This window comes from Camelus bactrianus, chromosome 1, assembly GCF_048773025.1.
Source record: "Camelus bactrianus isolate YW-2024 breed Bactrian camel chromosome 1, ASM4877302v1, whole genome shotgun sequence".
NCBI classification, from domain to species: domain Eukaryota; kingdom Metazoa; phylum Chordata; class Mammalia; order Artiodactyla; family Camelidae; genus Camelus; species Camelus bactrianus.
In genome coordinates this window covers 22321555-22348755 of record NC_133539.1, presented here as the reverse complement: position 1 = coordinate 22348755, position 27201 = coordinate 22321555, and the positions used below count along the sequence as shown (strand labels likewise).

Below are 27201 nucleotides of genomic sequence, written 5' to 3'. Positions count from 1 at the left end.
CATCAGTTTACAGATAAGCACCGCGGTCTATAATGCCTTTACCGGGTCAGTATTTGAGCTGGAGGAACCAGAGGTGGGTTCTGAACGGTAAGTTCTTGGTGCGGTAGAAACTGAGCTGGGACTGGCAGGCTGGTGTCAAACCTGCTGAAGTCCCGCACCTGAAATTCAAGGCTTGAAAGGAACAGTCAGAGGCTGAGCAGAGCCTAACACTGGATATCAAGGCTAGGACTGATTTCTCAGAAGCAGCAGGTGGGGATGGGGCAGCCCCGAGAGCCAGGTGCTCTGGTCAAACCGGGCATTCCTCTGGGAGGTCGCTGTGGAGAGAAGGCAGATTAAAATTTTGTGGGAAAGCACAGACCTGGGGCGGAAATGCAATGCCTGTTACAAGCTATGGAAGCACCATCCCATTTTCTTTCTCCTTAAAAATATCTGCTCTCACAGATAGCTGCCTGGTGGTTACCAGAGGCTGGGGAGAGGGGAGAATGAGGAGTTATTGTTTAATGGGTACAGAGTTTCATTTGGGGATGTGGACCAAAAAAAAAAAAAAAAAAAAAAACTGTTGCCTGCCATTTCAGTAAACAAAAAATATCGTCAGCCATTCCAGTAAACAACAGAGTGTTGCCCTCCATCAAGTCATCAGCCACTGCAACCCCTGCAGTGTGCCCTGAGGGGAATTCAGGATGGAGAAAAACCAGTTCCTGGCCTTAGACAGTTAAGGTGTTTGCCAAAGGAATAAATTCAGTGAGCCCAGATTCTTGTATCTACATATTCATCAAAAAGCACTGAAATTGTTAACCTCCAAAGTCTGTTCTTTGTGACTAGCAGTAATCTTTTGATGTTCAACTACATGTGTTTTTGTCTTTGTTTTTGTTTTTTAGCAAAAACTCTTACGTATTCTGGCTTCTCCCTAACTTCTTTGGAGCTATCTGAGAGGCTGTATCCAGGGCTATAGTTCTCAGTAAGTTCCCTAAATATAATATAACTCTCAACTTTTAAGTATGTGTTTTAAGTTTTAAGTGTTTAAGCTTTTTGTTTGTTTGTTTGTTTTCAGTTGATACAGAAGATGAAAAAGTTCTAGAGATGGATGGTGATGATGGCTGCATAACAGTGTAAGTGTACCTACTGCCACTGAAATTTACACTTAAAAATGGTTAAAATGGCAATTTTTTTAATTATTTATACTTCACCACAATTAAAAAAAAGTCATTAGTTCTTAGTTCACCAACATCTTCTGCCTTCTGAATAAATTTCTCATTCTCATTTTTTTAATTCCAAAAATTCAAGAATTCTGCTTGAGAAAATCATTACCAGACTGATAATCACTTGATAGACAGTGAAATCTCTGAGCAAATTTAATTTTTTTAATCTTGTCAGAAGCAGTTGGTAAACAAAGGACAAAAAAAAAAAGCTGTAAATTTTAGAAAATTTTCTGGTTTTCACAACCACAAGGAAAAATGTTAGTTCCCAACACTACTTTACCAAAATAAAAAATATCTTTCAAAATAAGTAAATAACAGAGAACTGTCCACTTGTAAGCAATTAAAACATGGAAAAGAAACAGGAAGCAGAGCCTTGTAGAATTCTTGCTGGGTGTCATTTAATCATTTAATCGCCATTTTACAGTCGTGGAAACAGGATTAGAGAGGTTAAGTATGTTACCCAAGGTCACAGTCTGGAAGAACAAGGTCTAGCCTAAAATCTAAAGCAGCCTCCAAATCCTCATTGTTCACTATTTGTTCTTCATATGCAAATACATTTCTTGCTTCAGGCTACGTAATCAGTTTAAATAATGGGGTAGGGAGGGGGGTAAGGCAATGGCATTGAGTCATGTCCCAAATAACCAGTGTAAATTGCTTCTAAATAATGGGAATCCTCATAAAGCACTCCACTGCGAACTTCCCTCCAAAACCAGGTCATCAATAAAAAATAGCAGTGGAAGCAAAAAAGAAAGCCATTTTGTCGAGGGAAAAAGGAGAATCATACCACATACACAAAGCTGACTACAGTGAACAGAAACAGAAATATCTAGAACAATTAGCACGATGTGAATGAAAAGTGAGCATTTCCAACTGAATTGTGAACAGTCGTAGACAGACTGAATTCTATACACTTTCTATATTTAGCTCCATACCAGAAAGTTCCCAGCCCGGCGTGATCTGTACGGTACAACTAGAATAAAGACTGGTAGGAGAGTTCCGAAAGGATCAGCAGGTGAATCAGAGCCAAAACAATTAGGAGAACACGTACAGAGCTGCGTCTCTCACTTTCAGTTACAGGTTTCCCCACACCCCACGGAGGTGCTGACAGTCAACACCTTTGTGGTCACGTATGGTCTATTATCTTGGTTCTCCCATGTAACAGGAACAGCATATGCACACTTATTTACATTCAGGTCAGCCAGGCCGAGCATAAGACTATGAGCAAAGCAGCCAAAAATTTGTATTTCCCCAGATCTCCTCCTTGCATCACTTCAGAACTCCAGTTTTCTCCTATTCTTCCAAAATTGTTCTAGGAGAGACTAATGACTATTGGCCCCGAGCAGGTTGGTCTAGTTCTTGGAACCATTTTTTTTTTTCTCTCTCTCTTACTTCAACACTCTGTAGTTGTTAGATATGACTCTGGTCACTTTCAATCTGCTGAGTAGCGAGCGACTGTGACGCCAATGTTGCTGAAGTTGCTGCCACTGCTATTTTACTTGCAGAGGTATGCTGTTTTGGGGCCACTGTCTGCTGGAGAAGACAACATCTCCTTTGTTTAATCTGTGAAGTCAGATGGCCTAGGTTCAAATTCCAATGGTGCCATTTACTAGGTATATTAATACTGACAAACATTTGTATATTCATCCAGTGGGAATTTTAATGGCCCTTCCCTGATAGAGTTGTGATAATGATTAAATGATATAATGCATTAGTTAACATCGAGCATTTAGGTAACATTTATTGAGTACTTATTAAAAACTGTCTTAATCTATTTGGGCTGCTATAACAGAATATCATGGACTGAGTGGCTTACAAACAACACACATTTATTTCGAACACTTCTCAAGGCTAGGACGTCCAAGACCAAGGTGCTGGCAGGTTTGGTGTCTGTTGAGAGCCTGCTTTCTGGTTCAGGGAGAGCCATCTTCTCATTGTGTCTTCACATGGTAGAAGATGCAAGAAATTTTCTGGGGTCTCCTCCCTAACCCTAACTCTCTGGAGTCTCTTTCATAAGGGCATTAATCTCATTTATGAAGGCTGCACCCTCATGATCTAATCTCCTCTAAGAGGACCCATCCTAATATCACCACACTGCGGGTTATGATTTCAACATAGGAATTTTGACAGGACCCAAGCGTTCAGTCTGTAGCATGAGCTAAGCAAAGTGCTGATATTGTCATTATTGGTAAGAAGTAAGGGGAAGATACCACTCTCCATATTCCATGCAACAAATAGCTCTGCCCATTTTAACTTAGTCTTTAATTACAAACCCTCAAGTTAGGACCTAGACTGGCCTAGAACAACATGAATGGCAAACACCAGACTACACTCAGAACAGTCTTCTGCCCAGAGATGTCACTCATTCCCAGGGTAAACAAACTGTACCTACTTCATCAATTATATAATCTCAGTACAATAATTTTTTTTTAAAGTACCAATTAAACATTATCATATAAAAAGGTGAAAAAAACACAATTTTCAAAGACCTTCAGGCATTCTTAAGGAAGACCCCAAATATGATAAACTCCCCTAAAATTTGAGTTTCCCAGGCTCAAAAGACACAAGTAAAGTGAAGTCTCTTTTATAGAAAGCTGTCTTGTAGGTCATATTTATCCTACATTAAGAATTGCATGAATTCCTCCTGGGAATTTGTCCTATAGACATGTACACACATAGGTATATGAATAAAGATGCTAACTGCAGCAGTGTTTATACATGCACAAAAGGAAATAAATATTTATCTGCAGAGAATAGGGTAACTAATCATGGTACTTCTTAAATTGAATTAAATCTCTATGTTCTGATAGGAAAAGGTTCCAACATCAATAAGTAAAAAAGCAGGGACAAAAAAGTATCTCTAGTATGTCCCTATTTATGTGTATATATGAGTATTTTAAAAGACATGTACATACTTGGGTTTAGATACATAAAACAATTCTGGAAATAGAAATGACTGATGGGGGAGTCAATGGCAGTAGCTGTTTCAGATGTTTTGACTGAATATCTGGCCAACTTTGATTTCGATAAAATTGCAAATGGGCATAAAATAGACAAAGACAAATCAATTACATCTATCAGCTTTAGGAATCAAAATGATATCCCAAACTTCTTCCTCCTGATGGCTAACTTATTTTAAATAATACTTAATATGACAAAATTCCAGTGAAAGAATCTGGATAATCTCTAGGAGTTTCTTGTAAGAAGGATCAATGATTATATCATTTTAGGGTGAAAAAAGTGCTAGACATTATGGTAACTTCCTTTTACTAAACCTGCACTCAGGTTGTCTTTTTCATATTTTACTGACATCTCAGAACTGGTAAGGCCACATAGCTATTTAACTATTATCCATTCCCTCATCATGTTCATATGAGCTGAGGAAAAAAATCACTTATTTGTAGTGCCTCAGACCTGAGAGAACTGAAAGTTGCAATGAGTTATTTAATACTATTTCTATACTCTCTTGCTTTTGCTTGTCTGACCAAATCATACTGGGAGATATTTAGGGCCACATATTGTAAAGAATGGAACAGAAGGAAGTATCTTACAATTATTTTACACTATAAAATAGCTTAATGAAAACATGAATTGAATAAATCAAGAACTCTCAGATAAAATAGTCAAATAGCAGAATGATAACTTTGAAAAGAGAAATATTGCAATCCTAAAGGGAAAAAAGTAAGAACCAAAACAATATTAAGACACAACTAATGAATCGATAATGAATGGCAAGGGGTGAGATAAAGGCAGGTGGAAATTTCATTACTAAGAGATCACCACAAGGAAAGCAGAATGAAAAAGCCAAAGACAGAAGCAATCGGAGAGGGGCTATTAGGTATGGGAGATAAAGATAACCTAAGCTTGACTGAAATGCAAGAAAAAATTTGTTCAAAGATATAATTCAAGAAAAATCCCTGAAATGAGCCAGAAACTGAATCAGCAGAACAAAATACCAGTGCCAAAGCAAATTTGGTATAGAACATTCAACTCACAAACTAATGATCTTCAAAAATTTAAAAAAAAATTTCAGCCATCTAGGTTTTATGGTTAAACTAGTAGTAAGGGAGAGCATTTGAGCATTTAGGCTGCCTTCTGACTTCTCCAAGATAATATTCAATACCAGACACAGAAGAGCCCTAGTAGAGCCTCCAAGTTGACCTTCGATGGCAAGCCCCACCTCCTGGATATTCACACCCCTGTGCAGTCCGCTCCCTCATTTTAACAGGGTTGGTCAGTGTGACCACAGAATCCTGCAGACATGGCGGCATGGCACTTCCAAGGCTATTTTATAACAGGCATCTCCACTTCTGCCCTGGATGCACTCACTCTCTCTTAGATGACTCATTCAGGGGTGAGCCAGCTGCTAGGCAAAGGCCAAGGCAATAAAGCAGCATCACCATGGTCTTTTGCCATCAGCCAGACAGGAAGAGCCTCCTGGTAACAAGCACCTGAGTGAGGCATCTTGGGATGCCAGCCCTTGAGATGCCCGCAGCCCTAGCCCGCAGATTGAATGCTTTGTCCTGGAGACCCTGAGCCCAAACCACACAGCTAAGCCGCTCCCATTTTCTGGATCCTCAGAAACTGTGTACCATAACAGAGGCTTGTTGTTAGTGTCTAAAATTTCAAGAAATGTGATATGCATCAGTAGATAATGAAAACAATCATCCGAAAGGGAAACACAGTGTGACCCAAGAAAAACATGCAGGGTAACCCAAGAACAATCTATTAGAAAAGATGTTATTCAAGAATAAAACTAACAAGTATGTATTTTCATAAATGAAAAATGTGAGGCAATGCGAGATCCACTAAAAGAACTACTAGTTAAGAAAAAGCAGGCAGTTGAGATTAAAGCAAAGAATCCAGAAGCAGAAATTGTGGTGAAAAACTGATACTGAGGAGTGAGGAAGGTATATAGCTCAGTGGTAGAGGGTATAGCTCAGTGGTAGAGCACGTGCTTATTTAACATGCAATGAGGGCCTGGATTTAATACCCAGTAACTCCATTAAAAAAAATTTTTAAGTAAAAACTGACAGTGAGTATTGACTCTGAAAATGGATAAATAATACTTACTATGGAAATTTTGCTACAGACTGGAAAATAAATGTTAAAGATCATAGTGTATAAACTACTACAACAACAACAACAATAATAATAATAATGTAAATAACAAAAAATATTGGAACTGTAGGAATGGTAAGGTCCTTGATTTTTCTTAGTATTATGAAAATAAAAGAAACTTCACTTAAAACGGAGTCAGGAAGCCCTGAGTGGGGAACTGTCATGAATGTCACTCACCCTCCCTTGCCAACCTGAGAGGAAAAATGATTTCCTTCTGACCCAGCAACAAGCTGCCCCCGACTCGCAGCCAATGAAGAACCACCACAGCCTCCCCGATTTCCTCCTCTCTTCTATAAGAGCTAGCCCCTCTCCCCTGTTCTCCAGACTTGCCCATGGTTCACCATAGTTTGCTTGTCCTGAAATGAAATTCCCCTGCTATTCCCGAAAAAACTCATTTTTCTGACTTTTCTTTTTAAGGCCAATAGCAGGATGTTAATTACTACCAGCTAAGATGTAAAGATTTTATTAAAAAATAAATACGACTGCAACTTCTTTGTATTTTTCATAGATTCTTTCTTAAGAGGAACCTTCTAGAAAATATTATCTCTTGTAGTAAACAACTATGATGTTAACCAAAATTTTAGAAAGAGACCTGATTTAAATTTAAAAAGTATTTATTTGAGATTTGTTAGGACTGCAGCCCAGGAATCACAAATTCAAGAAGCACTTGAATTGTGTTCAGCCTGACTACAGAATGGGGGAGGGTTATAAAGGCAAAAAACCACAAGGTTACAGTTAGTTACATGAGCTCTTCATCAAGAATTATAATTAGATCTGGCAAGAAGAAAGGATGCTTGTTAAGTAAGGATTGGTTGGGGTCCGAATTGGTTGCATAGTTAGAAGGGGAGACCTTGAAACCATAAGGTTGTAGCTGGCAGGTGTTGTTCTGAATTTTCCTGGCAGTGTCCTTGGGTCTGGTGCAGTTCAAAGAAAATTCAAATTTTCAGTGGCGCAGAGATGTGTCCTAGACCAGATCCTCAGTGGCCACCCAGCTCCATTTCTGTATGCCTGAACTGTGATCACTGCATGATCATTGCAATTTGTCATCAATGTCCTGATTTTAAATTTCAATAATTCCTTTAGTTTTATTTGTTTCTTTTCTTATATTGTATATTTGAATTAAACTGTATTTATGTATAGGACTTATAGTATCCAATTTGTGGAGAAGTTTATCTTTCACTCTTCTTCCTTCTTTTTATTGAAAAATGTTTTAAGTAAGGTATACTACTGTGTTATTTCTTAATAACAAAATCTCATGTTTTTTAACTTTCATTTTTGTGCTTTTCTGCATTCCACAAATTCTTTGTAATATGCATATATCGATTTTATGATAATAATTGAGTATTGACAATCATGACAGTGTGTATTCCAATACACAGTGGTAGAAAATAAGCATTTTCTTCTGGTTTCTTATTGTGTATATAATCTACTGGGATAAATGTCCTCCTGGAGAAGGACAGTGACTATTTCTGCTGTATCTTCTGTACCCAGAACAGTGCCTAACACACATATGTGACACTTAATTAACACTTCCTACTTTAATTAATAAATGGTTTTAAATTGAGGAAACATAGTATTTATAGGCTTGCATTTCCCTTTTATGCATCTATTTCATATATGTAATAATCTATTCCCCATGTGACCATTTTTCTAAAACTTTAAAAAGAATTTTCTTTTCTTTGGGGTGAGGGAGGTAATTAGGTTTATTTATTTGTTTTGACAGAGGTACTGGGCATTGAAACCAGGACCTCATGCTTGCTAAACAGGTGCTTTACCACTGAGCTATACCCTCCCCTCAAAAAACATTTTGTGTCTGTTCATCATCCATCGTATGAAGTCATTTTTCAATTTCCCTCTTTTTACACAGTTAATTTTTTCTAAAATCTCATTTGTATAAAAGTTCAAGAAACAGCCTCGTACATAAATTTGTTTGCTTATCTATGGCTGATTATTCCTCAGAACAGACTCTAAAATGTAGATGTATTAGGTCAATAAGCATGAATATTTTAATAGTAGTATGATTGAGTAGTTTACAATATAGTTACAACCAACATTTATTGAGCCCTTACTCTGCACCAGACATTTTACTAAGAACTGCAGTTACACTGTCTCTTTACACTATCACAGTGACCTTACAATGTTAGTACTATTGCTAGTCCCATTGTGTAGACAGGAAAACCTAGCCTCGGAGAGTAACTTTCCTGAAGTCACACAATTAGTAAGTGGTAGAGGCAGGACTGGAAAGACAAGACAACCCCGGGGCCTAACTCCATCCTCAAAAGTAAACGTTTGGGAAGAAGTTTGCTTGGGTTTGGATCTCATGTCCACCAATTACTACCTGTAGGATCTATTCAAGTTAATTAATCTCTTTGGCTTTGGTTTTCTGTAAAATGGAGTTCATAATAGTACCTTCCATAGTGAGAATTAAAGGAAATAATGTACATAAAACTCTTCCTAGTGCTAATACATAAGAGCTCAACATAGGATTCCTACCTTGTTTTTTGTAAAGTTCTGAATATACCTTGAATATTTTCCATCAAACACTCACACATTACATTTCCCCCAGAAGTACTGTCGACAGATTTATGTAGCTGCAGGTTACACTGGGTTCCAAGTGTGCCGAAAAAACAATACACCAAAGAGATGACCTACGTATAACTGAACCTACTTCCTTTTGCTTGCACATCATATATGCATCCTAAAGGTGTTATCTGAATTTCCCACACTAAGCTTCCTTTCTATACTTTGCCTTGGTATCTATTTTGGAAAGAGGACTGTAAATCAGAGGAGCATTCACAGAATAATTTTGGTAAATCAAGCTCCTAAAATTTATTTGATATGAAACCTCTGGTTAATGAGGACAAAACGCAGCTTGTTTGAAATTATAGATAATTCATCATTAGTCTATGATTTTTTATGCATACAAGAAGCTAGAGGAAGAGAAGGAGAAATAACAGTACTCTGTTTAATGTTTGAACCACTAATAAAACAGACATTTAATTTATATATTACTATTTATGTCAATTTTTCTCATCCTTGTTTCAGCAAAATAAGCATTTTGTTGTTATAAAGACACTCTTATAATTTGTGATCAATTAACAGTAATGATCTCAAGAATTTTTTAAATGTAATTATATCCAAAGTGTTCAAAATTTGATGATTAAAGTTCAAAGTATAGAAAACTGGATGATACTTTCATCAAAATATGGAAATTAAAATAAAGGTTAAAAAACCAAATAATGAAAACTACATTTTTCAAAAATATTTAAAGATGTATTGAAATTAAAGGCAAAATACAAACTAGAATTTTAAAATATCACAATTTTAAATCAACATTATTTTAAATGCTGAATATTTACTAACCTTTTGGAAATTTAATTACATTGTACTAATTTTTTAAATTAAGCATCATTCTACCATTCAATGTCCATCTAGTTACCAACACAAAGAATCATCCCATGTCAGTATGTTCAGACATATATACGCACATTTAAAAGTAACGTGGATTCTTCAACCTCATTTGCCACTGTTCTGTATACCACGTGATGCCAAACGGACAGGTACTCACAGTGGGGAGCATGAACAGAAGCAAGAAAATGCAAGCGCCCCACTGACTGCAAAAGGCCCCTTTAGTAAGCAAGGATCTACTGCATTCGTGCCAGCTGATTGGAAGGACTGGGCAACCTGTCCTTTCTCTTACCTGGGCATTCCCGCTCGACGAGTCCTCCTGGCGCCATAGGGCAGTGTGTTTTTCTGACACTGGCAGCAGCAGTCCTGCAGACCTTCATATGTGGTCACGGGTAGCCTTTAGCTTGAAGGAAGTCGGGAGACATGGAGAAGCCTGTCCTGGGGCCTGAATGACGCTGGCCACTGGAGTGGATACTGAGCGGGTCACAGGCAGCGCGATAAAGGTGCGGTCTCAGGCAGTCCGGGCTGCTCCCACGGCATACCATCAACTGGGTGGCTTGAACCGCAAACATTTATTTCTCACAGTTCTAGAGACTGGAACTCCAAGACAATCAGGGTGCTAGCACGTCAGGCTTTCAGTGAGGCGAACCTCTCCCCAGTTACGGCCTCACAACGCCTTCCGTGGGGACGCACGCAGAGACAGAAACCCCGGCTCCTCCTCTTTGTTTAAGGGCATTGATCCCACTGCCATTTTACCTGTCTTCACTGAGAATCAAGGTCATTTTAAGACTTGCACATCCTCCAGGAGGCAGGTAGCCTACACAATAAGATGCTTTCCTGAGCTGTTGTCCGGGAACTTGACGTCAGCTGTGTCTAGCTCAAGCTGAGCCGGTTGAGACTGGATGGGACCATCGACCCTCCAACTGGGCATGCGCGAGTGTACGCTAGGCGACCTTTTGACGTCAGAGGGCAGAAAACTCCACCCTCTGATCGTACTTAGAGCCTCCATTTTTGAATGTACAGAGACCTGTAGCTTAGTTACGCCTGCGCACAATGATTGCTGCACCTTTTTCCACTCACCTTTCCCAAATGCTCCCCATGCTCCCAAGCCTCAGACTGCCCTGCTGCATTATTCTTTATCCCATAAACACCCCGATCATCTTGCCTTCAGGGAGGGTGATCTGAGACTCCATCTCCTATCTTTTGGCTGCCTGGAGAATAAAGCTTCTCTTGGCGCAAACCTCGGGGTCTCCGTGTTCTGGCTTGTTGCAGGTCAAAAAGTAACCTAGTTCAGTAACACCATCCTGAGGGCAGCACCCTCAGGACCTAATCTAACCCTACTTACCTCCCGAAGACCAATGTGATGATGCCAAAAACCATCACGTCGGGGGTTAGGGTTTCAATATATGAATTTGGGAGGGACACAAATGTACAGTCCGTAGCAGATACCTATGTGTTCCTTAAATATTTATTTGTGGCTGTTTTTGCGACATGTGTGGCCCTCTACAGTGTGGGACCCCGGGCAGCAGTCTCTCTCACCCAGTTCTAAGAGCCTGACTACTGCAAAGGAGTGAGTTTCTCCCCCATATTCAGAGTCTCTGTCCAGAACACCCAAGTCAAGATTTCTACGGTTAGAACTGCTGACACAGAGCCCTTTAAAATTCACAGAAGATCCTCAAGAACAGGCATTCCTTCAGAGTCCAGAATCCCAAGTAAGAGTTTGAAGAGGTGGTCTCTTCTGTTCATAATAATAGCAACTCAAGGAGTAGAAGGCCCCAGGAGACCTGGTTCAGGACAGACCTTAGGGTAGCTCCTCCAAGGCCTTGCTTTTCCTTTCAATTTAGGGTCAGAGCCAGCTCCTTGCCCCACATCTTATTTCAGAGGCCCTGCTGCATCACTTGCACCCGGGCCTTGGTTGGGGCCACCCTAGTCCAAACCTATAAATCTACCCGAAATCAAACCTCAGGTAGAAAACTTGGGGGGTGAGGATTGGAGTATTTATCCCTCCCCTCCCAGAAGACCCCTGGGGTCCTGATGTAAATGGTGTCCCACAGCTTAGCTCAGAAGCTAGCTTTAAACTAAATACTTCTTTTTACCTTTCTCTGGGGCATCGCCCACGCCCTCCTAGAATGCAAAAGACCTAATGATCTACTCAGAGGTGATTTTTTCCATCTCTACCAGTACAAGGATGGGAGTGGCAACATTTTCACATAAGAAAAGAAAGAAAACACTTACGTACTTATGCCTTTTTAGGGCATAAATTTGGCAGATAATCCCATTTGGCAAGTCAGTAAAAGCTTAATATTTATATGTTTGTAATTCTGTGAAAACCTTCAAATGATGCTGAGATATCACAGTAATTTGATACATTTGATAATTCAATATATTTTATCTAGTCAGTGTTCTAAGCGAATGTATTCTCTCTGCTGTTTGTCAAGACTAATACCTTGGTTGTTCATTAGTGGTTATTTTTAATTCATCCTGATGTGGTATGTTGAATGTTTGTCAAGATTCTGGATTTTACCACAGAGAGGCAACAATATCATGTATGTCTTTAAAGATGAGTATAAAATTTCTTAACACTTTTAGACAAAGATGAAATGAATCAGTATTTTTATTTCTTTTGTGTGCATTTAGCACATAAAAGGAAATTTTTACTGCCTAGGTTATGGACTTTATGCAATCACGCTATAGAACATTTAAAAATTATTTTTATTGCATATTTTTTTTCTTGTTACAAAATTAATTCTCTCTACTGAAAACCTGGAAGATATAGAAAAACACAAAGAGAAAAATTAAAATCATCTGTATTTCTTCATTCGTATTTAAACTTCTTCATATTTTGATGCAAGACCTACCAGTGTTTTTTCAGCACATATACATGTACATCATTTATTTTAAAAACTGGGTTCTGAGCATACATTTGGTTTTCCAATTTGTCTTCATTTAACATATTGCAATTTTTTTCATGTTATTCAATATTCTGTGATTTTTTTAATGGCTGAAGATCATATCATATAGCTCTACTGTTAAACCAAACTCCTATTTTTGGACACTTTAAGCTATTTCATTTGTTTTACTATTATTAACTCCAAGTAAATTTCTAGAAGTAGACTTTTTGAGTAGAAGTACTTATAGACATTCAGCTTCATGATAAGCACTTCAAACTGCAAACAGCCACAGCCCCCACCTTCCACCCTACATTTACACTCCACTTGTACTCTTGCAAGAAATGCATACAAAAAGCCTGTTTCCAGCACCTTCCATAATGGAGTGTTATGTTTTCCAGTAATGCCAATTTCTTTAGTTACTAGGGAAGGATTCTTTTTGTCCCACATATTTAATTGCTTCTTATGTATACTTTACTGATGTTTTTGTCTGGGGTATTCAAATTTCTTAATTTTTTTTACTTTGAAAAAATAAATATTAACGTAATTATCCGTGTCATATATTTGCCAAACATTTTCCAAGTTTGTCATTTTTGCTTGTAATTTTGTTTGACATTTTTTTTTTGACATACAGATGTTTTAAAATATTTGTGTTGTCAAACTTATCATTTTCCTTATGTTTTCTTCCTTTGGTTTTATGTAATTACAAAGAAGTGTTCACTCAGAAAATTTATCCAGTACACTTATGATTTGTATTCTTTTCCATATGTTATATTTCAATAAAGTTTACCAAAAGTAGGACAGATCTTTTTAGCTTATGTATGTATGTATACACATACACACATACATATACATGTATATATTCTTCTGGTTATTACTTTATTTTTTTAATTATTTAATCCATTTGGGTATGTTGTTGTAAAGTGAACTAACTACATGTACTTTTCCAAATTGTCAAGTAATTTTAGTAAAATCATTTTTCTTTGAATAGGGAAAAATTAATACCTTTTCTCCGCTCTGAACCTCAGCATCCATGTGTGAGAAATGAATAAGACAGACTGATCTCTTGGCTTTTCTCTGTGTCTAAAGTTCTCTGATATAGTAACATAGATGTTAGAGAATAACCTATGGTGATTTAAAACGGTAAGTGAGGAAACACTGAAACTAAATACACTTCCTCTAACAAGTCCAGGCAGACTTGAATAGCCAACGTATTAACAGCAATTGTGTTCATGTTAGTAAATTCCATGATATTAAAAAAAAAAAAAAAAAAGATGAAGGTGGAAAAGCTGTTTCTTCCAGACTTGCAAGGCAAGTGGTCCAGGGAGAGGTTATCAGAAGAAGCAAATCTAGCCGCACCGGCAGCTGAGCAGTTCTGTACTAGGGGGATGAGCTGGCAGGGTGATGGCACCTCCTCCTGCCTCGGTGACAGGATTTTCACATAACCTATGTTCCTGCATATTCATACATCCCTCCATCCTCTCCTGATGTTTATCTTGGAAGCACTGCAGATTTTGACCAAGTTAGGTATGGACTCTGTAAACTGTATCACTGTTACCATGTTCATAGAAGGTAATTATCACTTGCCCTTGAGCTCCTTCAAGAATTGACACATTCAATGAGTAAACTTTGGAGTTAAAGTTTTAAATCCCAGGAACTGGACCGAATGGGATTTAGCAGAGAAGTAAACAGGAGATAATTCTACTCATCCTCACTGAATCACTAGTTTTCCCAATGCTTCTCAAGGTCTCCTAGTTGGAGGAGCACCCATCGCCATCACCTAGGCTAGCACAAGCATTCTGAGACCTTCGCTCCTGCTGTCACTCATGACCACCTCCGGCCTTCTAGAGTAGCAAGGAGAGATCCTGAAAACTCCTGGAGGAAGCTGTGCTCCCATATAACTACAGAATTATCTCCCGCCATGGTAACCTAAGGTAATCTTAACTCTTTGGTCCCTAGAACATGAGACTTCATGAAATTAGCATACTTCTTCTTTGACTCAACACCCAGGCATTCCAGGAATTCTGGATACCAATGTTTATTAAACATTTGTGTAGCTCTTAATATTATTGACACAACCACCATATTTATTACCAGGGGTAGGGGTCAGTAATGAATTCCACTTTGCATTTACTATTGGGGACAGACTGCCATTGTCAACTAACATTAGTTTTCTGTCTCTTTAATCTCAGACATCCCTTGTAAAAACTCTAGCATCCCTGGGTCTATACTGCAGCAGGGATTTCATTTTGAGTAAAAGAATTCAGGAGTAAAAAAGTGAAAACTGCCTTCCACATCAATAATGAACATTAGACAAAATCATGCCATTTTGACATCCCGTATTACACTCCGGGGATCTTATAATGAATTGCATTTTCTACCAAATCAGGGCTTGGTAATGTACTCCAGAACCACAGAAAATTTGTCTGTCTGGTTCCCTAATTTATACCTAATGTCTATAACAGTATCTATCACATATTTGTTAAGAAAAAAGTAAGTATTTTAAAATTTTTGAATGGATAATGTATGCACACAGTACAAAATTCAAAAGATATTATACAGTGAACACTTAGTTTTATGCAATGAAAATTTGTATTGTTTGTTTTCTGAGGGGGAGGTAATTAGGTTTCTTCATTGATTTCCACTTGGAGGAGTTACCCGGGATTGAACCCGGGACCTCTCACATGCTAAGCATGCACTCTACCACTTGAGCTATACCCTCCCCCCTATATAGTGAAAACTTAGTTTTTCTCCCATGGTCTCCCAGCCACCCAACTACCATCCTCAGAAGCAATAAGTATGATCAGTGTTTTTCTATATCTTTCCAGAAATAATAATCATATGCATACACACATACATATACTGTACTTCACACAAACGGTGGTTTATGACAGACATGGTTTTGCATCTTGCTTTCTTCTATTAACAAGATATCCTTGATATGTTATTATTGCACAAATAGAAATTTATTATCCCATAAAAATGCTGCCTCAATGAAAGATACTTTGGTTTTCTCACCTAGTCAATATGTGAAGTTAGTTAAAACTGGTTTTGCTTTCCAGTGAGAATTTTGTAAACTATAAATATGATTTTTAAAAAAGATTGAGTTTCCAAAAAGAAAGCAATAAGAATCCAGAAATTAAATGTCTTCCTGGATTGGAGTATACCTTATAATTTAAAATTCTTCCAGGATGCCCTAGGTTTCAGATGGACTCAAGCAGGGTCCTTGCAAAAATCCAAGAATGTGTCTCTTTCCCTCTGACTTATGAATGCTGAAAGCCACATATAGAAGGCGCCTAGCTAAAATAAAATCGAACTAAGAAAAAGCAGAGTCAAAGGAACTAGCTGAGTCATGATGTGTTCATTTGAACCTGTGGATTCAGCCATGCCTGAAGCAGGTTGGGACTAGGGTGAGACAAGTGAGGCATTCATCTTAGGAGCGAAATTTAAAGGGATGCAAACAAAACTCAGTTATCAAAAAACCCCAGTATTTTAAATGATATTTTTAAAAATCAAAATTAATATAAAAAAAAACCATGATGGAAAAAAATTAACTTATTAAATAAAAACAGGATCCTACTCTGCACTTGCATTACCTACCTCACTTGCCTCCCTCTAATCCCAGCTCTGAAACAGCCTGGTTATGTGAGCAGGTAAATTCTAGAAATTCTTTTTTTTTTCACCTAAGTTAATTTTAGTTCTACCACTTCAAACTGAAATAATACAGAACTTCACAGTGTCATTGCAGGCATTACATGATTTGATCATCTGGAGCTTAGCAACTAACATGGTGCACATAATACATAAATGTCAGTTGTTTGGGCTGTTGTTATTCCCTAAAGCGCCCCCTCTCCTCTCTTATCATCCTGAAATACTCCAAACTCTGATCCAAATTCATTACAGATATTTTCAAATTTGTGAAATCAGCCCTATCTACAGGAGTCCTGGGCTCACTCCCAGGTGCTGTGCTCTGAATCCACCAGTTCCCAGGTCAAGCTGCCCACAGGCTGCTTCCAGCCAATGGCCCCGTGTTGTAGGGAAATAAAGGGAGGCTCGTTCCTCACCTGGTGACTTTGGCTTGAGGGCTCCCCACTGGCTTTGCCCAAACTTTTGAACTGCACTACAGTCTGAGACTCTTCCCACCCACCCTTCTTTCCTTCCCTCTGTCCTTCAGGGGAGTCAGATCAGTGTTGTGGTCTGAGGATCTCTCAGCCTCCCCTGTTCCCTCTCTCTCCATTTCCCTCACAGGGATTTTCCCCCAGAAACATCATGCACTTCTAACCCTGTCTTGCCATTTGCTTCTTGAAGGACCTGAACTAACACAGGTCTGTCTTTTCATTCCAGAGTGCACGTTTCTCCCTAAATGACTCAGGCCTAACAGGACTATCAGACTTGTTGAACACAGACACACACACACACTCTTAGAATCAAAGGTCAAAACTCCTTGGCCATCAGGTCAACCTTAGAGACTTTGCTGTGTTACTTAACGGAAGTCAGGCTCTGGTTGAAACAGATTCTCAGGGACCATGAGCACCAGCAGATGATCAAGAAGCTGAAATTACGGACAATTATTCCTCTACCTCCACTTCCTCCTCCTCCTTCTTTTTTTTCGGGGTGGGGGTGGGGTGGCCATAATTCATTTCTTTAAATTAGTTAAGAAATAGGAATAATCCCAGTATATTCTAGCTTAACTTTCTGAAACACCTATATCCCTGGCACCCCAAAATTGGAGCTTCTGCCCATAACCTATAGTTCATGGCCCCTTCCCCTCCACTCATCCCTAGTTACTCAGGAACCACATGGAAACCATGTAGGTCAAACATGGTGCCACCATTTACTCTCCTGTCGATCAGCAGGTCCTCTTGGAAAACAAAAACACAGAATTCTTATGCCTCCAAGAGCTGTTTTACAGTGTCTACACTGACCAGCTTCTGTGTAAGAGAAAGCCTCTGTCTCAGCAGTGAACCAGACACGGCTGCCTGCCTAGGCCCCCGTGGTATACCAGACCCTAGGAAATGCATGCTACCAACACTGGGTCACCTGAAGGCATAACCCAGCCACAAGAGAGATCCAGTGACCCCAGGTCCACTGCAATGAGAGAAAGTACTCATGTCCCTTGTATCCCAATGTGCCAGGTCTGTGCCTGAAATCTCACCAGTAAACCCAAAAGCCTTCTGCTCGACCTGGAGCAGGCAGGGAGAGCTATATTTACTGGTTTCATGATGTTGGCCTTTGTTCCTGAGTCATAATGACATCATGGCAATTGTGGGTACTGTTTCAATAATGATTCATTTTCCTAAGTACTGGTAATCTCCCTCCCACAACCCTCAGTACTGTGGTGCTTGAAACTCGTATTGCCACTGATACTACTGTCCTTGAAACTGATAACAGTTACTATTTCTGGAGAAAGTATAGATGACTGGCATTCAGGACCTAGAGGAAATTTTTTATTTTTATATCTTTTTACGGTTATTGAAGATGGGGCCATATAATTGCATTATCTACTCTGCAAACAAAATGTACAGTGAAATAGATTACTGTGCTGTTCCTATAGAAATTTTAGAAGCAGACTGAGGCTCACAATTCCCCCCTCGGGAAGATACATGTCTTAGTCTGTTTGGTCTGCTCTAACAAAATACCACAGACTGAGTGACTTCAACAACGAATAGTTATTTCTCACAGCTTTGGAGACTGGGAGGTCCAAGATCAAGGTGCAAGCACATTCAGTGTGTGGCAAGGACCCTTTTCCTAGTTCAAAGATGACCCTCTTCTCACTGTGCCCTCACATAGTGGAAAGGGTGAAGTGGGTCTCTGAGGTGTCTTGTATGAGGACACAATTCCATTCATGAGGGCTTAACCTTCATGACCTAATCATCTCCCAAAGGCCCTCAGATACCATGACATTGGGGATTCTCTAACGTTCAACATACGAATTTTGGGATAACACAAACAGTTAGTCTACAGCAATACTATTCTTCAGTCACTAGGAATCTCTCTGTTACAACATTCTTACAATATCTTAGTTATGCCATCTGCTACAAGGACCCACCTGCTGGGTCTCCCTCTTTCATACAACTGAGTCCTGCTAATAATGAAATCCATACCTCCATCTAGAGTATGGTATTTCAATGTAAGTATGGAGTTTGTTACTCCTACCTCAAAATGCTTTCTTCCACAAGGCTTTCCATGATAGATGATTCCCTTGCTGGCCCCAATCACTCTGTATTTACCTTTCAGTGCTAAGACAAGGTAAAATTTTTCTAAATCAGCATAGATCCCCCAAGACAGAGACTCTTTGGCACTTCAAGTGGAACTTCAAATTCCCAATAAATTGAATGCAAAATTCATGTATATATGTATGCACTTCTTATTTTTTCTAGTGAAAGGATCTATAACTTTAGTCAAATTCTCCAAGTGACTGATAACTGCCCAAAAAACTTAAGAACCATGTAACAGATGCTATAGGTGCCTAGCCTATATCCATCCAGCATTTACTGTTCACACATTTCCTGTGGGTAAAAGCCAATGACTGACTGTCTGCCTAAAGGCTTTCTCCAGGTCTAGGAATGTGCTAGACCCTTAAAGGACCAATGGGGAATGCTGGAGAGTTAATATCCCCAGGAAGAGCCTTTAGCCATTGACGGATGAGAGCTGGTAAGTAAACCACCCCAGCTCCTCACCCATCAAATGGGACAACTCTCAGATTTATTCTACATAATCTTCCAGGATCTCCCCTTAGGATTAAACCATTGTTCACAGAGTCAGTCTGCTCATCAACATGCCTTCTACTGGCTGTCTTCCATGGTACCCCACTTCCCCACTTCCCTGCTCATGATTCCTGGGATCACCTTCTAAATAAAAGCCTACACTGAGATCTGTACCTCAGGGTCAGCCCAAGTCAAACCACTGCCCTGTTGGTTCCCAGGTAGATAATCCATTCTAGCTATCATTTGGGTCATCTATACACTAACCAACCAACACTAAAATCAGAGTGTCTGCTCAATGGGCCTAGACCTACATCCATCATTGGAAATCTGCCTGCGATTTGCTAATCACTTCTGTAGTGCTTACATTAGACCCTACTTTGTATCCAAACTCACCACACTCCATACCGCCCTGGAGGTAATTTTTGGGGAAAATGAATTACTCTTCCTAATATTTTAGGTTTCTGGGCTTCTTAAAAATTCTCAGTAGCCCTTTGAGGCCTGAGGGAGAAAAATAAAACCAGTGGAAGGGGAGCTGACCTAGAAAACAGGAGGTTAAGTGTTCATTTCCTCATTCTATTGAAGATTACACCCTACTTGGGTTTATTTGTTTTTTGTGGGGTTTTTTTTTTTTGGTGGGGGGAGGCTGTTTGTTTGTTTGGGGGGAAGCTGATCAGGTTTATTTATTTATTTATTTTTAATGGAGGTACCGGATTGAACCCATGACCTCATGCCTGCTAAGCATGCACTCTACCACTGAGCTATACGCTCCCCCTGGGTTTATTTGTTTTTTTAACTTGAATCAAGACTCTTCCTTCTTGCTATGATTACTTGGCTTTCATGCTTCTTAAGAAATTAATCAGAATCTTAGTAGCATTCTAAGAAGTCAGTCCCTGGAATCTGCAGGCATGTCTTTTGGCAGATGGCTTTTTGCGGTTCTGCAGACCAAACCTAGTTATCCATTTTGAGCTGTCATCTGAGTTTCTATCTGAGTTGCCAGTGTTTGTCCATTTGATTCTTCTCCTGTCCATTAAGCAATTTTAGTGCATGAAAGAGCATCTACACAAAGAGAATGTCAGGAAGCCGACAGCCATTTGTTAAGAGCCATATGGGATATGTCGGGACTCTTCACCAGAAATCCATTTCTTTTCTTAATCAAGAAAGTAGGAAACATAGAATATTGAAATAAAGAGCTCAAAAAAAAAAAAAAAATAGGACCTAGCACATCTACAGGACAGTCTGGAAAATTCCCATCATGTTAACAGAGTCGAATCTTTGCACCAAACACATTTCTACGTGGTCAAGCCAGAGTGTACTAAATCTCTATCACAATGACACAAATACTAAAATGCTATAAACTGGAGCTACCTAAATGCTTTTAAAATAAACACATATTAAATATATCTCAGTGTTTTTCCTTACTTTTGTTAAGTTTCTCCAAAGGGTTGACTGCCATGCCCAACCCTTCCCAGCATCTCCTGCAAAATCAGAAGTTTGTTTGACTTATTGACACAGAAATTAATCTCCTTTCAGTGATTCTCCCAATGGTCCTTCCTTGCTTAGCAATAGCAGCACCAGGGAAATAGAAAACAAACAAACAAAACCAAACTTAAACACAGTTTACTTTTACATGCAGTAAAGTTTACATAAAAGTGAAACCACAAGGCTCAGCAGTGACATAAAAGCTTTTTTTTAAATTTTTTTTTGTGGGGAGGAGGGAATTAGGTTTATTTATTGTTTTTAGCGGAGGTATCAGGGATTGAACCCAGGACCTTGTGCATGCTAAGCACACAGTCAACCATTGAGCTATACCCTCCTCCCAAGAATGCTTTTTTAAATGACAAAAAATTTTTAAATCTTAAATCTTTCAAGGGATTTTGAATAAAGAATGTTTAACTGACTTTTAAATTTATAAAAGTGAGACAAGTGAGATTACCTTGACAGCTTGCCCATCTGCACAATGGTAAAACTCCTCCTTTATCAAAAATTTTACCTACAAGGGCCTACTGGATAGCACAGGGAACAATATTCAATATTTTGTAATAACTTATAATGGAAAAGAATCTGAAAAAGAATATATATATGTATAACTGAATCACTTTGCTGTACACCTGAAACTAACAAACATTGTAAGTCAACTATACTTCAATTTAAAAAACATTACAAGTTTCCTAGTCCTTTAGAGCTCAGTCTGTAAGTTGGGATAATTTGTTCTCACTACTAGCAATCTGAAATTAGAAATATCCTATATACCTATGAATGGCTATCCAAAGATCAGCCTTTCCCTCCCCACCCCCACTGCCCCTGGGCACCCCCATCACTTCACCTTTCTTCTCTTCTTCGTTACCGATTAGCAGAACACCTTTGTTCTATTCCAAATTCTGATGTGTGTGTATGCTACCAAGCAATTCTGTGACACCAGCTGGGTGTCCTACAGCTCAACTCAGCTCTACACTATCTACCCAGATAGCGCATCCGATTCCACAGGTTGAGGGCTCAGTCCTACAAGAACCACCCCCTACCCCCAACAAACAAACACACATTCAAAGGCCAGTTTCAAGCTCTTATTATCACCTGTGCTTCTGACTGACTGGCTATTGATTGGAGGTTCCAAAGGCTCCCTCCATGGGTTCAATTAATTTACTAGAGCTGACTTCAGATACCAGTCACAAATCCAGACTGTTACCTGTACTTCTGACCAACTGGCTATAATTCAGTTTCCCAGAACCCCCTCCTTGGGTTTGGTTAATTTGCTACAGTGGCTCACAGAACTCAGCAAAACTGGTTTATTACAAAGGCTAGGTAGGAATCAACAGTCAGATGAAGATATACACAGGGCGGGGTCCTGAACAAAGGTGCTTCTGTCGTCACGGAGTTTGGGGCCTGGCATGGTGGCACTTGAAAGGGTTCTGGTTTACCGACCAGGAAGTTCTTCAAACCCCTTCCTTTTGAATTTTTATGGAGGATTTATCACACAGGCATGAGTCATGAAATCACTGGCTGTTGGTGACTGAGTTAACCTCCAACTCCCTTCCCCTCCCCAGAAATCAGGCGGTGGGACTGAAATTCCCAATCCTCTGTTCACAGATAGTTTCACTGGCAACCAGCCACCCCACCCCCACCATCTTCAGGGGATTTCCGTAAGTCACCTCATTATCATAAACCCAGGGATGGTGGAAAGGAGCTTGTTATGAAAATCAAGACACCCTATTCCTCTGAACACGAGACCAAATATTGTAACAAAAGATGCTCCCATTGCTTTAACTGCTTAGGAAGATTCCAAGCGTTCTGGGAGCTGTGAGCCAGGTACTGTGGACAAAGACCAAATACATATGAGAAATACATTTTGGTCATCTGAATGGCCAAATACATATATTTGGATGTCGCAGCTGTTACCTTCCCAAACCCATTAACAAGGTCGCCAAAGTTGCCTGGGGCCACAGGTGTTTCAACTCTAACCAGGGTCCTTCACTCCCACTTTCCACTCCATCCCCCAGCATCTCTCCATGCTAGCTCACTCATCCCTACCTGAAAGATCTCCCTCTCAATTCTTTAAATGCAAATGTAGTCCCTTCTCCCGAAAACTATACTAGTTCCACATGGTAATACATGCAACTTGCCCTTAAACATTCTATGCTCCATTGTTCCTGGGAAGAGAATAAGGTTTGGCCAAGAAGCCTCACTCCCAAGTCTATGCCTGAGGGAGAGAAGTTGCTTCCCTGGGTGCTGAGTTGGCTTTGTGAATGCGGGTTCTCATAGAACCATTCTTACAAATGACGTTTCATCTGCTCTATCAGGAACACCACAGTCTAACTGGGTATTTGTGTTTTCTAGGGAAATTAAGGAAATCAGCGTGGCTAGTATGAGATTTACACCAATACAAAAAAAAAAAAAAAAAAACCCACTAATTCCTCAAAGGAGTGTAATCTAGGTTCCAAAATGTGGTTCTCCAGCCAGGTCGTCTCTCTTTCTGGCTTCTCCACTTGGATGTCCCCCAGGCGCCCAAAACCTAACATTTACACTTCACCGAACCTGCTTGTCCTCCAGTCCCTGTTTAGTTAATAGCACCTTATCCACCGAATCCCCAGCCTGGAAACCTGAGACAGCTCCGATTGTTTCCTGTTCCCCACAGCCCACACCCAGCTGGGCTCAAATCCTGCCCGTCCTTTCTCCACAATGTCTCCCTAGTCTCCCTCCTGCCACAGCTGGAGTTGGGACCCCACCAGCTTTTACTGTAACTATTGACAATAATTTCCTCAGTCATCTCCTTCCTTTGTTCCTTCCTACTCTCTTTGCAGATCCATCCTCGGTTCTGCCTCTGGAGTTTTCTTCCCAAAACACTGATAGGATTATGACAGGCCCTGTTTAAAACAAAAAGCAACAACCACACACACACACACCTGACTTCTGAAGATTCTCAACTTTAGGTATATACTTTTAAAAATATTTTTTAATTGAAGTATGATTGACCTAAGACACTACGTTAGTTTGAGGCACACAGCACAGTGATTTGATGCTTCCATACAAAGTGGTCACCACGAAGAGAGAGTCTTGCCCACTCTGTGTTTCACCAGAGCAACTGGTCAGTACATCTATGGCATTTGCTGGCAGCAGCTCTCCATGCATCTCAGACGTGAGCCCTCCAATAAGGCCAGGAAACAGCTTGAATGAATGTATCTAGTCTTCTCCCAGTCTTGCTCAGATGTCCAGAAAAGAGAACCACAGTGAGAAAACTACAGGGAAATACAGAGAGAAGTACACTCCTGGGGTTCGAGTGGGGACTCCTGCTCTGGAAATAATCCACTGGCTTTCTTGTCTAATCTCAGATTTCCAAAGACCAGAGATAAAACGTTGTATTAAATTGTGGAAGCCCCTCTTAATCACAGTTTTTATGAGCTGCCTCTAGCCCCCTTTCAACATTTCCCTGATTTGTCTCTTGTCAGCTTACTAGAGTTTTAATGGTTTTAGCTTGAATTAACTTGTTAAAACAATGTACAAATTTTCCTATTCAGGTATGTTAGAATAATGACTTAGAACACCAACCATTTTCTTCTGGATTATAATTCCAAATTGAAGCTCAGAATTTGGGGTCAAATTCTGAAAGAACATTCTTCCTAAAATCTAAATTAACTTAGTCCACAAATATATTTTGAGGCCATATTTAGCACCAAGCACTCAGCTAGATGTGGGGGCTACAGCAGTAAGGAAAACTAGGGGAGTGGGACAGGCATCAACCAAACAATCCCCTGACACAGTCAAGTATAAAACTGCACGTGTGACAAGTGCTCTGACGGGGCGATGCCTCATACTTGGAGAAACAGTAAGGCTGGAATTTGATTTAGTCCAGGGGTCCCCTAGGGAGGAACATGATGGGGAGCAGGAAGGATGACTAGGAGATACCCACTTGAGACAGTCAAGCGTTCTGGGCAGAGGGAACAGCACAGGCAAAGTGGCTGTAGCCAAGGGGGAGAGTAAGGAGTATGAGATGGGCTCGGAGAGGCAGGTAAGAGCTAATCCCTTCATAGTTAAGGAGTATTATCTTTACCATAAACGTAATGGAAGCCCATAAAGAGCTAACACTATGGGGAGGGAATGGGTGCTAGTGATTATGGTCTAATCAAAGAAAGACTTACTCTGAATTCCATCTCCGAAGCAGCCCTGGGATGCTTTGTTAACACTTTCATGCCTCCAAAACCCGAGTTTCTTTACCTATAACCAGTTGGCCTCCATGCATGTCATCTGAAGTGTTGGGAGATATTGTAGGGAACAATGAGTCAGCTGCTGAGATCTTTGAATTCCTTGGATGAAAGATGTTATACAGCCTATAAATGTAAAGCATTGTTATTACCTATCAGACAGACAGCTGCCTCTAGCCAAAAAGGAAACCAGCAAAATACAAAGTGTATGAGGCTTCACCCTCTTCTGTGATATTTAAATGTATAATCTGGGTATAAATTAAATGGGTTTAACGCTGGGGAAGCGCAGCATCTTTGATCTAAAGTGCCCAGAGCACTCTGCAAACATGAAGTCATCCATTCTCGAAAGCCACTACAGAACTTTCTTCCTGAGAACTATGATAGTTCTCACAAAGTTTAACTTTCTTTTTAAAAGTCACCACCAAAGTTGGGGTAAAATCTCTGAAAAAAGGACATAAGCTCCTGGTTTACAATGCCTGTCCTTTTTTTTTTTTTTTTTTCTCATTCAAACAAGCAAACAAAAAACACCTTAAAGCTGAAATATTAAATATAGAATTGGAGATGAAGGAAGAGCTAAAATAAAATAAGCAATAAACTTTCTTCCCTAGATAAATATCTTCTCTCTTTCTTTAGTACAGGACAATTTAGTACTTTATGGATTGTTCTGGCCCAAGAGGAAAAGTGGAGAAAAGGGATGGCAGATGAAGGAACCTTAAGGATAGGCTAGACTTTTGGCAAAAGAAGTGAAATAGAGACAGAGATGAGAGAGAAATTTGTAAACTGATTCCTCTCTTTTCCTTTCAAAGAAAACCTTTAATATTATTGGAATCATCAGAACAACTGACACTGGGGTGGAGAGAGGGAGGAAGAGACAAGCAAAGCCCGGAGGCAGCTTGCTCAGGGCCTGTGAAAATGTTTTCAGTTCCTTTAAAATCAGAAGAAATAATATGATCTAGTTTGGATTAAATTTGTCTTTATATCAACACAGCCATATAAGACAATTTAAAAAAATGTTTTTTAATGATGCAAGGGGTTCACAAAGGCAAAAATACCCAGGGCCTGTGAAAGTTAAAATGTGGCTTTAGAAATGCCTCACTTAGGAATTTTGAAGAAAAATGACTGAGGAAATCCTCGACAAAGATTTACTTATTCTACTCAGACACTAGAGAATCTCACAAAAGCAACTAAATATCATGTTTTTCAGGTGATTCAACAAACTGAATGGAGCCAGCTAAGTGAACAAATCTGGACGGCTATCAGCAAAGGAAGACGTCGTGTGATTTCTCCATATACCTAACCTACAGAGCACCGGATTGTTATTTTATTTAAAAGGCCTATTGAGGCCACTCTCCCTTCTGAGTAAGACAGCCTGCACTCTGTCTTTGGAGTGTGAATCTACTGAGCCCCCACACCTCACTGCATTTCTCCTGCCATCTGACACAGGCTGCACTCTGTCTATGGAGTATGTATCTCTCTGACTAAATCTACCTTTACTCAAAAAAAAAAAAAAAAAGGACTATTGAGATGAGAGGCATGAACCTCACTGAAAATTTGTAACTACAAGCCCTTCCTCATGCCAGTTTCTGAGCCAAATTTACATCAACTGTGTCATCTGATAAACTTACTGCCAAAATCTGTTTTCAATTTTTCCTGGATTGGTGGTGCCCCTAATATCCTGGCAGAAGCTAATACAAATTCTCTCTCAAGGAAAGCACTTAAAACTCTCAAACAATTCGCACAGATAAATTCCACAAACATGAGCCTACAGTAAAAAAAAATAGTCATAAAACATGAAAAAAGAAGCCTAACATAAGCAAGAATCTGTATGAACAAAAAATAAAATGACACAGAGATTTCAAAGAATGTAATTATTGCACACCTAATATATATTGTGTGTCTAATATGCTTAGAGAAATATGAGACATTTGGAAGTATGAGTAGGAAATAGTATTTTGAAAGCATTGACAGAACGCACCGATAAGTCCCAAATTTGATACCAAGAACTCTTTTAAGAATGAGGGCAAAATAGATACTTTTGGACAAACAGAAACAAAGTTTACCTTAAAGAGATCCTCACTAAAGGATATACTTCCAGAAGAAGGAAAATTATTCCAGAGGTGGTTTGAGATGCAAGAAGAAATGGTGAAGAATGTGTAGACTAGTGACCAAAGTACAACCTTAGAGTCTG

General features: G+C 39.5%; 2 long non-coding RNA genes across 3 annotated transcripts; one reads left to right on the top strand and one right to left on the bottom strand.

The window, feature by feature from the left end:
* Window positions 1-6: 6 nt before the first annotated feature.
* On the top strand, window positions 7-27142 carry LOC123618414 (uncharacterized). Of its 2 annotated transcripts, none has more exons than XR_006726845.2 (4): window positions 7-87; window positions 879-958; window positions 1052-1109; window positions 26218-27142. It is a non-coding gene; the product is annotated as an uncharacterized LOC123618414 (long non-coding RNA). The 2 variants fall into 2 exon arrangements; XR_012505936.1 differs by lacking the exon at window positions 26218-27142 and adding an exon at window positions 14360-15067.
* On the bottom strand, window positions 21611-27201 carry LOC123618416 (uncharacterized). Its single transcript, XR_006726849.2, has 3 exons — window positions 27074-27201; window positions 24951-25139; window positions 21611-24050 (listed from the first exon to the last, which is right to left on the bottom strand). It is a non-coding gene; the product is annotated as an uncharacterized LOC123618416 (long non-coding RNA).